Source organism: Typopeltis vanoorti, chromosome 8 (assembly GCF_054136105.1).
Source record: "Typopeltis vanoorti isolate ZY-2024b chromosome 8, IOZ_Tvanoo_1.0, whole genome shotgun sequence".
Taxonomy (NCBI): domain Eukaryota; kingdom Metazoa; phylum Arthropoda; class Arachnida; order Uropygi; family Thelyphonidae; genus Typopeltis; species Typopeltis vanoorti.
This window is the reverse complement of record NC_143556.1, coordinates 9,677,272-9,693,903: the sequence shown is the minus strand read 5'-3', so window position 1 is coordinate 9,693,903 and position 16,632 is coordinate 9,677,272. Positions and strand designations below refer to the sequence as shown.

Sequence of the window (16,632 nt, the reverse complement as noted above, 5' to 3'; positions counted from 1 at the left end):
AAACCTGCTTGCCCATGCCAGAAGTCAACTAAACTGGGAAGTGGTCAAAGAAAAGCCTAGAAGAAAGTTCAAGTTGATGATTACACTTCAACTGAACTTAGGTTTTTCTTTGGGCAGCTTAGTGCCACGAATGCAAATTTCACCACTGAGCTACACAGTCCTTACAGAAATATACAACAAAATCTCATGGCGATAGCCACTGTACGTCCACTGATGCGAGACACTTCGACATTTCTGCGTATGTCAAAAGAAATCAAATCCATTCCGATAATATGGTAATCAATGCATTTCGTGAGATGAGTGTTTATTATTATACATTGGAAAATTAGCTTTTCTTTTATGAAAAAGTCTCATTGACTATGTTATTGTTGATAGTGATGTTTTCTCCCTGGTGCAGGACACCAGAGTGTACAGAGGATTTGAAATTGGAAGCAATCACTATTTAGTCTTGAGTAGGATAAAAGTGGATTTCATACTGAAAAGAATTACATGTAAGAAAGTTTTAAAGCGAATAAAAGTTCAGCAGCTCTCAGATGTGAACTGTAGACTAAAATACACAAAGATTATTGAAGAAAAAAATGAAAGCGTTTGAGAACAGGAATCAAACCTTGAAGATTCAGTGGCAAGCCTTGAAGAAAACCCTGACTGATTCAGCCAGAAAGGAATGTGGTGAGGTTGTCTGCAAGGATAGCAAAATTAGAACTCCATGGTGGACACAGGAAGTTAAAGAGGCAGTGAAGGAAAAGAAGAAAGCATATCAAAAGTTCCTGGCAAATAAGTCAGCTTGTGCTCTTAAAGAATTCAGAGACAAATGTAAGAAAGATAAACACTAGCTAAACAAAAGTCATGGGAGGACTTTGGCAAGAACATAGAAAATAAATATCAAGAAAGTGGTAAGATATTCTGGAGGTTGTTGAAGAAGCTTAGAAATGGAGGAAAGAGTGCTGTAAAAGGAGTTGGAGATGATAAAGGTGTCATGAAAACAGGAGAGAAAGATATCCTGGAAGTATGGAGTAATTGCTTCGAAAAATGAAACAAGCAGTGATAGCACAGTGGTAACAAACACTCAACAAGCATACAATCAGGAATACATATCTATACTTGAAGTAGAAAAAGCCATCAAAGGGTTGAAATGTGGAAAGGCAGCAGGAGTAGATGATATTTGACCAGAAATGATAAAATATATTGGTATAAAAGTCTTACAGTGGCTGCACTGTATAGTTCAGAAAGCCTGGACAGAGGGACGAATTCCCGATGATTGGAGTAGAGCTCTAATAGTACCCATATATAAAAAGGGAAATAAAACTGAATGTAAGAATTACAGAGGTATTTTTTCCCTACTGAGTGTTCCTAGCAAGATCTATGCAAGCATACTTGAGAAATGGTTGAGAAGAATTGTGGAAGAAAAGCTTGGTGAAGAACAAGCTGGATTCAGGACAAATAGAGGCTGTCAGGATCAGATCTTCACTTTACGACAAATAGTTGAGAAAGCATGGGAATATAACGAGGATCTCTATTTAAGTTTTGTAGATCTGGAAAAGGCATATGACAAGGTGCCAAGAGAGAAGCTATTCAATATGCTACAGTTATATGGTGTCAATGGGACATTATATCAAGCAATACTTAGTCTCTATTTGAATTGTAAGAAACCCGTTAGAATTGAAGGAAGTACAGGAAGATGGTTTAATGTTAAATCTGGTGTGAGACAAGGATGTACATTATCCCCTCTGTTATTCATTATCTATATGGATCACATTATGAAGGAAAGTAGTATTCAACATGATATCAGAATTGGAGATGTTAATGTCAGCTCTTTGCTTTATTATCTTTGTTATCTTTGTTATACTTCTAAATAAACCCGCTACAAGTTTGCAAGAGTTCTTTACTAAATTCAATAACTGTTGTAATAGATATGGTATGAAGTTCAGCATTAAAAAGACAAAGTCAGAAAATAGGTAGAATTGTTGAAAATGTCAATTGTGTTGTGAACGGGAAACCTACAAAGCATTTCAGCTACTTAACCACGATTTTTACTGAAGATGGTAAATTAAATATGGAAATAGACAACACAATTAGCAAAGCTGGTATAGTAGGAAGTCAATTGAATAAATTCATATGGAATAAGAGAGAAATTAATGAGAACACTAAATTAGCTGTATACAAGACAGTGCTCAAACCAGTTTTAACTTATGGATCTGAGAGCTGGGTCAGAAGTAAAACACTTGACCAAAGACTAGAGACTGCAGATATGAGGGTCCTGAGAAAGATTATAGGCGTGAACAGATGGCATCATTGGCAATATCATATTAAAAATGAGGATATTAGGAAAGAACTTGACATTGTCGGCATCCAGGAATGCATTAGCAGAGCTAATCTCAGGTGGTATGGTCACTTAAACAGAATGGGCGAGGAAAGATTAGCAAAACAAGTGTTCTCTGCCAGGTTGGCAGGAAAACGACCCAAAGGAAGACCAAGATACAAGTGGATTGATATGGTACAATGTGCCTTAGACGATAGAAACATAAGATCTGATAATTATAATATTGGAGTCTTGACAAATAATTGACTGATTTGGAGGAAAATTGTAGATAGGAAGTTAGTAATGATGTAAATTTTTCATGTAGTACTATCATATCCTGTACACCCCCTTGAGGGTACATGTCAGGAATTTGATTATGATGAATTATGAAAATTCTAGTTCATAAAGTGGCAACTATTTTTCTTGTATGACAGTTGGAAAATTTACGTATAAAGCACATAATTTCACGTGTTGGTGACCAATTTGTACATAGTTTATTTTTTTTTTTCCCCTTCAGCATGAATTGACTATTCTTGGCACCTTGTGGGTTCTAGGAAGTGAGGGTGTACAATAATGATATTGGATGCCTTGAATCCAATTAATGTTGAGATTTACGATTTTAATACTAGTAAGTTTTTCACATGGAAGTGAGTTTGAAGTCATCTGGTGTGAAGTGGAATCTAACAAGACCAAATACATAGCGGGGTGTTGTTACAGACCTGGTGGATCAGTTGCTAGTGATGAAGAAATGCATCACCAAATAGACAATGAGCACGAAAAGAGTAATCATAATGGGGGACTTTAATTATCCAAACAGTGATTGGGTAGCAGTAAAATCGCATGAGATGAATGAAACTGAATTTATTGAACTGTTATGAGACAATTTCCTCAAGCAGCATGTGACAGAAGAAACTCTCGGTCAAAGACTGAGATTTGATTATAGTGTCATATGGTGTTTTAGTTGATCACTGTTTTCTGCCTTTGGTTGATAACACTGATCATGCAGTACTCACTTGGGAACGTGCTGAACTACAAAGAAGGAAATTATGACCAACTGTAAAGTATACTGAGTTCAGTGCAATGGTATTGGTTGCTGGATGTGAAGAATATCAACAGTACATAGGAAGCATTTAAAAAAATACTTGCAGAATGATTTTAATAGGCTGGAATTTTGGGCATGGGAAAATGGATGTCAGTAAGCGTAAAGTTATTCACTTTGGGATGATTAGATATCTAATGTTGTATTATATTGGTGAGATTACTATAAGAAACTGATCAGGCTAGGGATCATGGAGTGTTAGTGGATAGGAAGTTAAAGTTCAGGGGCAATGCAGAAAAGACTGCAAATACAACTCAAATGATAATTGCAATGCTGAAACGAACTTTAACATATAAAGATAAGGATATCATTTTGCCTCTTTACAAGGCCTTGATAAGATCTCACTTGGACTATTGTGCACAGGTCTGGTCTCCTGGTTCCTGTTGTGATTTTGATAGTAGAGAGGGAGTGCAAAGAAGAGAGTTAAAAATGATATCAGGATTGCAGAATACTTATTATAAAGACAGATTTAGAATTTGTAGACTACCAGACATTAGCAACAGGAGAAAGAATGGGTGATATGATTGAGACTTACAAACTTCTGAAAGGGTCATACAGGATTTCAGTTAATGGAAGATTTTTTTAATGAAGGGTGGCAAAAGGACAAGATGGCATCCTTGGAAGCTGAGAATGAATGTTGCTAAGAAAGGAGTTAAATCTCGATTTTTTTCTCATAGTGGTGTGTGTGATTGGAATGGATTGCCATATCAATGTGTGTGTGCAAGCAATGTGAATGAATTCAAGAACAAGCAATGACAGTTGGTGCATGTAGCCTCCCTCGATGAGTCCCGAGTTCCTGGAGGTCTCCCTTAATAATAAGGTCTGTTAAACGAAAGTGAGCCAAGTTGTTTAGTTTTCTGCCAAATGATGTCAGATGGTTCATGAGTCATCTTCAAAAAGAAGCTTGTTTATGTATTGCCAAAAATGTTTTCTTGGTCTTCCTCTGTGTCCATTAGTTGGCATGTAGAGAGCAAGAGGACTGAACATGTGAAGATGACTGGTCTAAGTTGTGCCAGAACCACCTCAGCTGACTTTTGAATAGTTTCTATTAGGGGTATTTGCTGGCTGTCTTCAAGAATGACAGTATTAAGAATGCAATGTTGCCACATGCATCCTAGTATTGTTTGATGGCATGTTGTCCCAAAGCTATTGATGATATAAACTGCTCGATGAGTAGTGACATTCCATGTCTGAGCACTACATGTAAATTTTTTCTTATGTGGTTCCCACCCATGATAGTAAACCTACAGTACACATATACCGTGGGTAGGCTAAGGATTTTTTTTTCCCATTTTAAACAATTTTATATATTTTTTGTAATTTTCATTTATTTTTACATAGTTCAGAAATCCTGCTCTAGAGATCAAACATGGAACTTTTTTAAGCCACTTCAGGCCTCATAAGAAGGGTGGTTGTCACACACCAAGCGCTGAAATTCATCTCCCATATATTGTTTACTACCTAATAAGACTCTTGAAACATACACAAAATTATTTTATATGATACATGAAATGTGGCCATTACTTGATCCCGAAAATATAAACGATGATTATGAAATTGCCATTCATCAAGCTTTACGTATGGTATTTCTGCAAGCTAACATAAATGGTTGCTTTTTTTTTATCTCATACAAAATCTTTGTAAGCATTTAGCTTCATGCAAACTTTTAACCAGATACAATTCTGATGCATAATTCACTTTAAATTCAAAAACAATCACTTCACTTATTTTCATTCCAGAACAAGATATTATTTAGGCTTCTGAACTTGAGAATCATTTATCCAATAAACTTTTAACCAATTTTAGAATGGTTTACGAATACATACATAGGTTGTCCCAAATTTTTCCTATGACGGAATACTTCACAAATCCTGAAATTTTAACAGAACACCTTGGTTAGAGTTGAGTATCATCGGTCTCGTACTCAATGTAAAAATCACAAAAATGTGACAGAACACACTACAAGCATGCTGAGCTGCATCGCATCACATTGACCTTGCTTATGACCGCATGTTTACTAGAATAGATACCTCTGTACTTCACTCATGCTCGGAGGTGTCAACAACTGCAGGTGGCTGTCAGCTAGTGCGGAGCTGGCTTTAATAGCACAATCCACACACAAAACGAGGAGCACCTGATTTTCAAGCATGTTTGAACTTGTCGCAACATTTGAAACCATTCCAGGCTCATATTAATTTTGATATTTCAGGGAACACTTATTCACTTTCTGCGGAACACTGGTGTTCAGCAGAACACAGTTTGGGAAACCCTGGCCTAAGGAATAATAGAACCAGAGCTCCACCGATTTTTCCCTCGAATGTTTGGTCTGTGTACCAAAGAACAATAAAAGAAGCAATAGGACAAATAATTTTGAAGAAGCCTGTTATTGAAAATTGCAATTGAGCTTTAGCAGCAGCACAAGTCACCCAAATTTATGGATTTTTATAAACGGACTACAAAAAAAAAAAAAAAAAACATATGTTAATTATGAAAGAGCAGTAGCAAGTTTTCAACATCAGCACAAATGTACACGTTACGATGAAGCTGACCAAAGAATTTTGAAAAAAAGTTATAAATTACGATAGGGAAAATATAATAGAATATTTACGTGGTATTGCATATTACTATAATATGAACTGATAAATTTAAAAAAAATTGTTTTGAAATTCATATACTTTTTTGTTTGAATGTATATATGTAACATGTGTAAATGTGTTTGTTAATTACAAAATAATATTAATAAATGAATTAAAAAACTATATTTTTTCTTTATTTTAATATTATGCAATTATACCTTTTCATTTTTAAATCATTTTTGGACCACTCTTTTTAGCCATCTCTTTCTTAAATGATCCTGCAAAGTTTGATATATGATATAATTCTTCGAAAGTAAGTTTTTCGAACGATCAGTTATTTGAAAAAATACAGTTGTTTAATTTATCGAAAATTAGAACATCAGAGGCAAATTCACGTAGGTAAGCTTAGGTATTAGGTCTGGATTATTTTTAGTTTTTTTTTTTGTTTTTTCAATTATGTGGAAATAACTCATAGTTCATAACTTAACTCTTACCTCATAAGTCTTAACCATATTTATATATATTTTACCAATATTTACAAAAAATAAAAATAAATAAATAATAAAAATACACCAAATCGTATTCCTACTAAAGTGCAAAAATTTGAAAGTTGACAGTCTGTCGTCCATTGTGAATTGCCCAGTTGTCACGTACCCGTTTTGGTCAATCTGAATGTTAGTCAATCAGCACAACATCTGCCAAACCAGAGACTGCTTATATGGGTTTGTCCTGTTGGATACAAGATTGGATAGATGAAAATGGGATACTCTATGGGGGACAGCATGATTTTGTGAAGGGTAGATCATGCCTCAGTAACATGCTCACATTCTATAACACAGTGATGGCTGAACTGGATAAGGATAACGGGTTTACAGTGATTCTGCTGGACCTTGCTAAAGCCTTTGATAGGATACCACATGGAATTCTAATCAGTAACCTGCAGCATGTGAGAATGGATATAGGAGGGTGGTTGATGGAGAGATATCAGAGAGTGGTTTATTCAAGAATAGAGTCCAAAAGACAGCCTGTGACTAGCGGTGTGCTGCAGGGTCTTGGACCACTACTGTTAAATTTGTTCATTAACGATATAGGAAAGGATCTGAAAGGAACTGAGCATCTGTTTGCGGATGATACAAAGTTAGGTAGAGCAATAGTGAATGCTCAGGATGTCAAAATTTTGCAGGATTTGGATAGTTTGGAAGACTGGGCTAAGGAGAATGGATGTCAATTTAATGTGGAGAAATGTAAGGTTTTGCATTTTGGGGTGAAAAGATTAGCAGCAGTATATCACATTGGTGGAACTGTACTCCAGGAGATTGACGAGGCCAGGGATTTGGGAGTGTTGGTGGATAGGGAGTTGAAGTTTAGGGGACACATCGCAAAAGTGGCAAAATCAGCTCATACAATCACTTGGTTGCTGAAAAACACTTTAACGAACAGAGACAAACAGGTTATTGTTCCTCTGTATCGAGCCTTGATAAGACCCCATCTAGACTACTGTGTCCAGATATGGGCGCCAGGATTTCTTCTCAATGGGGAGGAGGTGGAGAGGATCCAGAGACGAGTGACCAAGATAATAGCAGGACTATGGAATGAACCTTATGAGAACAGGTTGAAGATTTGTGGGCTGCAGAAATTGGTTGATAGGCAGAAAAGGGGTGATATGATTGAGAAATTCAAATTACTGAAGAGTTTCTATGAGATTAATTCAGAAGATATTTTTGAGAATAGGACTGGTGGTGGGAGGATTAGGGGCCATCCATGGAAGATTGGTAAGAGTGTGGTTAGCAAGGGTGTTAGAGCTAGGTTTTTTACTTGAAGAGTGGTAAATGAGTGGAATAAGCTGCCAGTCTGTTGTGGGTGCCATTACTGTAAATGAGTTCAAGGAGAAGTATCTATCGTACTTATATATGGAATAAGCTGCCATTCTGTTGTGGGTGCCATGACTGTAAATGAGTTCAAGGAGAAGTATGATAGATACTTCTCCTTGAACTCATTTACAGTCATGGCACCCACAACAGACTGGCAGCTTGTTCCACTCATTTACCACTCTTCAAGTAAAAAACCTAGCTCTAACACCCTTGCTAACCACACTCTTACCAATCTTCCATGGATGGCCCTGGTCCTCCCACCACCAGTCCTATTCTGTGAATGTTGAATAGTTGTTCTTGACATGATGTTGGGCCTCCCTCGATGAGTCTAAGGACTCCTTGGAGCTGCCTGTAATAATAATAATAATATTTGAGTTATTTCATAACAATTACCTGTGAGTCTGGATACAGGATCAAGGGTAATGATAATTATGGTGCTAAAAAGTCTTCCTGAAGAACTCCAGTGGAAACAGGAAAGCTCAGTTTCTCTTTTCACTAATCATTACTCTTGCATGATAATTCTTGTATGGTTCTGATATTGTTTTGATTATTTTCAAGGATATGCAGTAATAACTGAAAATTCTGAACATTCTTTATCTATTGATTAAATGAGGCTTTTGAGAAATCTATGAAGTTTAATATTAAAGGAAGGTTTTTATCTTTTGCTCCTAACAATCTTCTAAGGTAGCAGTGTGTTCAACAGTACTTATGTTTTTCAAGAAACTGATTTTTGTGAAGAGGTGTTACATATGGTTCAATTCAGTTTAGAAGCATCCAGTTATAAATTTTGCTGTGGTAGGAAATAGTGTGATTCCTCTAATTTTCTGGATTGTTTTTATTGGGTATTGATGTTAGATCTATCCATGGTGATGGAATGCTAGATGTAGCTAGAGCTATACTACAGACATTTAACAATTTCCAAAGCCTTTTTTCTTCCATGTTTAATAGCCTCCACTGTTATACTGATTTACATCTGATTCAGGTGCTTTCTCATTTTGTGTGTATGTGGGGGGGGGGGGGTTTCCCCCTCTCATAGTTGTCGGGGAGATGCCATGAGGACCAGAAGACTTGATGGTATAAAAATCACGAAGATTTGTTTGATGACACTAGAGGTGCAATCTAGGTAATGCTTGGGGTATACTTTGCTCCTTGATTATCAGTGTATGAAGAGAAGGGTGATACCAGGAAGTCAGCCTTGACTGTGATATTACAATAACTTCTGAATGTGATAGGTGGATACATGGATGGCCTCTGTTAGAAACCAGAAGGCACAACTACTATTTGAATCAGGAGCAAGTTTTTCGTGCTTTATCCTTCAAGTTAGATTTGGATTGACTAGTAGTTTTTTTTTTTTTTTTTTTTTGCAGCTACTGGAGTTTTGATTTCAAGTCACTTACAATATGTAAAATTCTATTCTTGAATTGCTTTGGCATACTTCTTGGAGAACCTAGGCTTAGATAGTGGTCTGGGCATTTGGATAGAGGGGGGGGGGATTGAAAAATGCAACATAAAAACTGAAGAAACATATTTTGGATGTCTGAAGTATTACTACTTTGAAAAACAAAATGAGATGGGTGAGGGAACAGTGAGTGATAGAAAATGAAGATAAATGCATTAAAGAGAGACCAATCATAGATTCCCACTGTTATACAAAGATCAACTATGCCTTAAACTGTTTCCACACTCTTAAGCAATGCATTCCAACCCAGAAACAATCACATCAGTGCATGATGTAGAAAAAAAATATTGAAAGACAACTAATAGATATTGAACTAGAAATGTTAAAATTTGCAGGTATGAAATTATTTATTGTCTACATGAATCTATAGCAAATCCCAACTTGGCGGACACCAACTCAACCCTCATGACAATTTCCCTCCCCTTCACCCAATTCATTTTCATGTCCAGTAGAGGAATCGGGTCCTACATCTCCCCATGCGTTTTTCACTTAAAATGCTCTCTGATCAGTAGAGGAAATGGGCTCGACCAACAGCAGTGGTGCAATAGAGGTCCATACAACATGCATCGTGGTGGTGCAATGGAGGTCCTTTTTATTAGACATGGGGGGGTATAGAATACACACAAAAAAAAAGACATGGGGGGTATATAGTACACCAAAAATATATAGTACATATAGTAGTACAACAGAAATCGGGGTGTAATTCTAAACAGTTCGTGGAAAAACTTGATCCTCTCTCTCAATCAATCTGAACTACAGCTAGCCAGTAATCACATTACACGTCTACAACGCATGCGTGATAATGAATAAGAACAATAAGTCCTCTCTGTCACACGAAACGTGTAACCATAGCTACTAGTTGGTTTACAACGTTTTTTATGTTCCTTTCAATTTGCATTTACTAGTTTTCATATCTCTGTAAATGCCTTGAAAAAGCCAGACAGTTTGCTGGCGAAACTGGTAGGTTTTAATATAAGTTATATTGTAAACTGGTCTGTATTAATAAAATTGTATTTCTATTATAAAACGACCAAATATGTATAATTTAAATAGTCTACATGAATCATCATGAAATGGCAATAAACCTGGTATCAGAATTATTACTTGGTATAGATGTTACTTTAAACTAAATCCAGTACAAGCCTTCAGGACTCTAACCTGAACGACTACCATAAAAATGTCTTTACTGCTTGACTGAGAACAGACAGGAACATGGAAAACAACTGAATTTTCAATGTAGAAATACAGAACATGTAAAATGTTTCAGCTATTGGAGGACTTTTTTTTAAGTGAAGATGGTAAATTAAATTTGGAAATCGAAAACAAAATAAGTAAAGCTGGTGTTGTGAGGAACTGGCTAAATAAAGTTGTACAGAATAAAACAATAGCAAAAACACTGAACTACAGTATACAAGAACAGTCTTCAAGCCAATTTTAACATAAGGATCTGAGAGCAAGTTTCGATATAAAAGAACTGATCAAAGACTAGAAATCACAGATAAGTTCTGATAAAAATTAAGTGAACAGATTGCATCCATGACAATCATATGAAAAATGATGTTATTAAGAAGGAACTTCCTAATATCACTTTACACTTAGCATTTAAGAATGTGTGAGCACATCTAATCTAAAAAGGTTGCAAATAGAAATAAGATGATATATTAGAGGCCTGACAAACCTAATTTAGAGGAAAATTGTTGATGGGAAGTTAGAAATGATGTAAACTTAATCATGTAGTAATATTACAGTGGTTTCTGCACTAACATTAAACTCCTGATATTTACCCTCTTCTCCTCTCTTCCATCATCTATGTGGATGAGGCCGAAAATTCTTTCCACTTCTGTCTGTCCCGAGAGAGTCCGAACAATTCTGTCCAGTTTGGTGTCACTTGTTGTGATTTGGTTTTCAGGTCCTCTTTTATTTTGTCTATCCATCTAATTCTGGGCCATCCTTTGGATCTTTTACTTTCCATCGTTGTATTCAGGGCTTTAGATGGTAGTCTTTCTGTTCCCATTCTGGTCACACGGTCAAACTATCGCAGTCTTCTTTCTCAGATTTTGCCTATTATTGTTATTTCTTGTTTTAGTCGTTTCCTTATATCTTCGTTTCTTAGTCGATCCAACAAAGATACTCCAAGTAATCTTCTTAGCCAACCCATTTCAGTAACTAATAATTTTTTCTCAGCCTTTTTGAGATTCCAGCATTCACTTCCACAAAGGAGTATTGGGAGGACCATTGTTTCATAGATTCTTACTTTTGTTACTTGTTTGATGTCTCTTGCCTTCCATATTTTATTAAGTCTTCCAAAAGTTTGGGATGCTTGACTGATTCGTCTGTTTATATCTTTTATAATATCACCATTGTACTCAATAACTCCTCCAAGGTAGGTGAAGTTTTCTACCTGCTCTAGATTCTTATTATCAATTTCTAGATTGGTGCTTCTTTTTCCTATTTGCATAATTTTTGTTTTTGGTCTATATTTTTAATCCAAATTTTATACACTCCTCCTTTATTTTATCAGAAATTCGCTGTAGATTTTCTTCTGTGCTTGCAAGTAATGCAATGTCGTCTGCAAATTTTAAATTTGTCACATTTTCCCCATATATTTTGATTCCGGAGTCTTCGTCGTTTAAGGTCTTATTGGTTGCTTCTTCCAATGTAAGATTGAACAGGTCTGGTGACAGATTGCATCCCTATCTTACTCTGCTCTCTGTGTGGAACCAGTTGGTTAAGGTGAAATATGGTTTTGTTGGAAATTCCAAATTCTTCCATAGTTTTCTTCTACGGATTGAATCAAATGCCTGATGAAATTTATGTAGCAACTTTGGTTGTACTCTAGTGTCTTTTCTATTAGCTGTCTTAAGGTGAACAGTTGATCAATTGTGCTTCGCCCTGGTCTGAAACCTGCTTGTTCTTCTCCTAGTGCCAGTTTTATATATGGCTTAATTTGTTTTTGGAGTACTTTCGTAAAAACCTTACTTGGAATACTGAGGAGGCTAATGCCTCTGTAATTATTGCATTCTGTTTTATCTCCTTTTTTGTATATAGGAGTTATGACTGATTTGGTTCAATCAGTAGGCACTGCTTCGTTTTTGTAGATCTTTTCAAATAATGTTTTTAATGGTTCCAAAAGTTGTTCCTTTTCTGCTTTTAAGAATTCTGCATGTATTTGATCAATGCCAGGTGCTTTCCTAGTTTTGAGTTTTTCTATGCTGTGTGCTATTATTTCTTTGGTAAAGATATTTGTTTAATCTTCGATTTCAGTGGCTGGAATCGTAATATCCTGGGAGCTGTTTTTATTATATAAATCTTTGAAGTATTTTTCCCATCTGGCCATTCTTTTTGTTTTACTTTCAATTAGTTGTTCCTCTTTGTTTTTGATCATTATAATTTTTGTTGTCCGTGTCTAACTAATTTGGTCTATTTGTTTATATAATCCATGAAGGTTATTTTCTTTTGACAGCTTTTCTGCCATTTTGCATTTTTCTGTCTGGCTTTTTCAATGCCTTGAAAAAGCCAGACAGAAAAATTCTTGTCTGGCTTTTTCAGTTATTCTTGTCTCTTTTAACTAGTTTTCTAATTTCTCTGGTTAATCTATTATATTAATTTCTGTTATAGTTCTGTTTTAGTTTCATGCTTTTCCTTTGATCGTTTAACCTTTTTACTTTCTCTTTCCATGTAATAACCTATTGTTTTTTCTGCCGAATTTAATATTATTTCCTTTAATTTGCACCAATGTTCTTAGATGTTTATATTCTGTTTTGGTAGTTCCTTCAGGTTTTTATCTAGTTCTAGTTGATATTTTTCTTAGAATATTGTTGTCTTGTAGTTTTTTTACATTCAGTCTCCTTTTGACTCTAAAAGTGCTTCCAGATTTTAACTTTATTCTTAGGTTTGCTAATACTAGCTTATGGTCTGATCCACAATCTGCAATTTAGGATACTTGGTTTCCATCTTTGGTTTACAATAATATAGTCTATCATATTTTTGGTTTGTCTGTCTGGTGATATCCATGTCCATTTTCTCTGGGGTTTTGGAGATGTTTAAAGAGAGTGTTGGTTATTGTTAGTCTATTATTTGAGCAGAAAGTTTAGCAGTCCACGTTCATTGCTTTCTCCATACCCGATCTTTCCGATTACTCTTGGCCAGGTATCCCAGTCTTTGCCTACTTTTGCGCTTAAGTCCCCCATTACAATTAGAAGATCTTGACGATGTTTGCTGTACTGCTTTTTGCAAATCTATATAGAACTCTTCAATGTCTTCTTCTGATGATGTCAAAGTTGGTGAGTATACTTGAATAATAGTTATTGATCCGATTGATGTTTTGAATCTTGCTTTAATTATCCTAGGTGAGATAGGATTGTAGGACAATAGAGAGTTTTGAGCCTTTGGTTTTAATATAAGTGCTACTCCTTCTTGGTGTTTGTTGTCCTTCCTGCCTGAAGTTAAGATTTTGTACTGTCCATGGTGGAGTTCTCCTTTTCCAGTCCATCTGGTTTCACAGAGTCCAATCACTTCCCATCCGTAGTTGCCTAATTCATGCAGTAGTATTTCCAATGCTCCTTCCTGGTGAAGAGCTCTTACATTCCATGTTCCTATGCTTGTTATGTTTTTCCTGTCTATTAGGTGATGTTTTGTTCCAATAGCATATTTTTCGCCTTCACTATCTTGGTTCTCTAATAGTGGGCATGACCCTTGTTTGACCATGTATTTTTAGGTTGGAGTTCATTCAGTTTCAATAGTTAAGTTTTCGTCAAGTGTCAACCACCACTCCTTGACCTGAATTCAGGCACTTTTATTTATAGATAGTGGAAACTACAGTTTGAGAGGAAAGAGTGGCCCCCTCGCCCTCGAGTTGCTCTAATAGCACTGAGGGAAAGGAGTAAGAAGTAAGAGAGAGAGTAGAGGGGAAAGAAGAGTAGAAGACCATTCTTCAGATATGATATACCAAGTGTATATTGTATGAAGTAAGATCAGGTCTAGCTTGGGTATCTCAGGTTTGCCATGCTCGTACTCACCAATGTGAGCCCCTGAGCCTAATATTATTTACCCTCAAACTTCCATAAAGACCAATCATAGATTCCCACTGTTATACAAAGATCAACTATGCCTTAAACTGTTTCCACACTCTTAAGCAATGCATTCCAACCCAGAACCACTCATAGCAAAGAACCTCTTCTTCAGACCCTTATACAGTCAGAAGTGGCTTCTTGTTCTATCATCTCACTCCATTCTATAAAAAACTTCCATATTAATCTAGTAACACCATGTCTCAATCATATCCCCTCCTCCTCTTATTCACAAGGCTTTGTACATGAGAATCCCTTAATCTGATTTCATATCCCATCATTGGAGAACCATTTGTTCAGAAGTAGAATTGCAGATTGGAATAGGGCTTTCAGTACCCTTTTATGAAAAGCGTAATGAAACAATCATCAATTTCTTGATGTGCTCAGGCTACTAGGACAAAATAAATATATGATAAAATGACATTGTACAATGTTGTTTGTGAAGAGAGATTGAAGGAATGTGAACTATAGAGTTTGGCAGATAAAAGATTGGAAGGGGGGGGGCGGGGAATTGAGACATTTAAGCCTTTGAAAGGTTGCCAGATTTATACTGAGGAGATTTTTTCAAATGGTAGAATGAGGGGAAGGAAAAGAGAACTATTCTTGGAAACTATAAAATGAAGTATTAAGAGGAACTGTGAGCCTAATTTCTCATGCATCTAAAATCATTTTAACCACTGTTAACAAAGAAATCAAAAGAACCTTAACAGGTGAACTAAACAAACAACAGAAAGGCTTCAGAAGAGGAATGAAAACCATTAACGCTATCCCGGAACTAAAAATATTACTGGAAAGTCACTTGAAAGGAACAGGAACATATAGATATGCTTCAGACTTTCAGAAAGCCTTAGATCAAGTAAAACACAATAAACTGTTAGAAAAATTAGACTTAGAAGATCATGTACATAAACTTATAAAAATGATTTACTCCATGCAGAAAAACTTTGAGATTCACGGAATGAAAATAAAGAGGAGTTAGACAGGGTTGCATCCTTTCACCAAATCTATTTAATATTTACAATGATGAAAAAGATCAAAAAACAAAATATAGGAATCAGTATCAATTGTATAAAACACAACAATCTTAGATATGTTGATGATACCATTCTAATAACAGAAAACAGAAACAAATTAATCAAATTACTGCACCTACTAATTGAAGAGGGTAAAGATTTTGGCCTACGTTTAAATGCAAAAAAGACCAAATTGATGAGAATCTCAAAAGAAAATAGATCTGACCCAGAACTATTCATAAACAATATAAAAATTGAGCATACAACAATTTAGGTACCTACTTTAGAGCAAATATAAAACGAACTACCATAGCTAAAGATGCCTTCTGGAAAAATAAAGATCTGCTCAGAATTTTTGTGGGCATAGAGACAAAGAAGAGAATGATAAGAACATTAGTTTGGCCAGTTTTCACATACAGAAGTGAGACCTGGGTATTCAAGAAGAGTAAGACAATAGATAGTGGCCTTTGAAATGTGGTGCTACAGAAGAGCCCTGAAAATCTCATGGACAGAACATGTGACAAATGCAGAGATACTATAGAGAATGAAAACACAGACATCTTTATTGCAGGAAATGATCCAGAGAAAGATGAGACTGACAGGAAATGTATTGAGGGGATCAGCAGGACACTAATAGCTTTAGAAGGAAAGATTATGAGAAGAGGATTAAGACATAAAAAAGGGATATGGTTTGATGATATAAGATCATGTAACTATGCTGCAACAGAGAGGACTGGAAAGACATGGTGCTGCAACCCTCCATTGAGGAAGCTACACATGAAGAAGAAAGTACGAGGATAAGGTTTTTTGCATGAGAAATGGTATGAGCATGAAATGCACTGCTTGAGAAGGTAGTAAAGTGCAAACAGTGGATGAGTTTAAGAAGTGGTACAATGCTGTGTTGTCTATCATTAATTGATTGTATGCTATATGTACAATGAACTGTAGTATTAATCTCTGCAATTCTGATGTAAGAGATGAAAATGATATGAATAGATTGGTCCTGTGGACAGGTGGACTGTGTGCAGTTCTTGCTTAATTAGCAGACAAGGAAAGGGTCTAGGATGTAGGATTGTGGACTGAGTGTATGTTGAGAAAGCGATTTGTATAACTTCAGAGTGACATAAGTAATGACGGATGTTTAAAACATCCCGTTTTAAACTAATTTTAAATGTAAAATAAAGCTTTTGTAGCAACCATACAATTAAAGAATGCGTCACTAAGAAATTGATGAAATTATTATGAA

At 35.8% G+C, this 16,632-nt stretch overlaps 1 protein-coding gene across 4 annotated transcripts in view; it reads right to left on the bottom strand.

Annotated features, from left to right (window-relative positions):
* Positions 1-16,632, bottom strand: part of LOC150103721 (glycerophosphocholine phosphodiesterase GPCPD1-like) — a 284,138-nt gene that overhangs the window by 30,008 nt on the left and 237,498 nt on the right. The gene's annotated exons all lie outside the window — the stretch shown is intronic.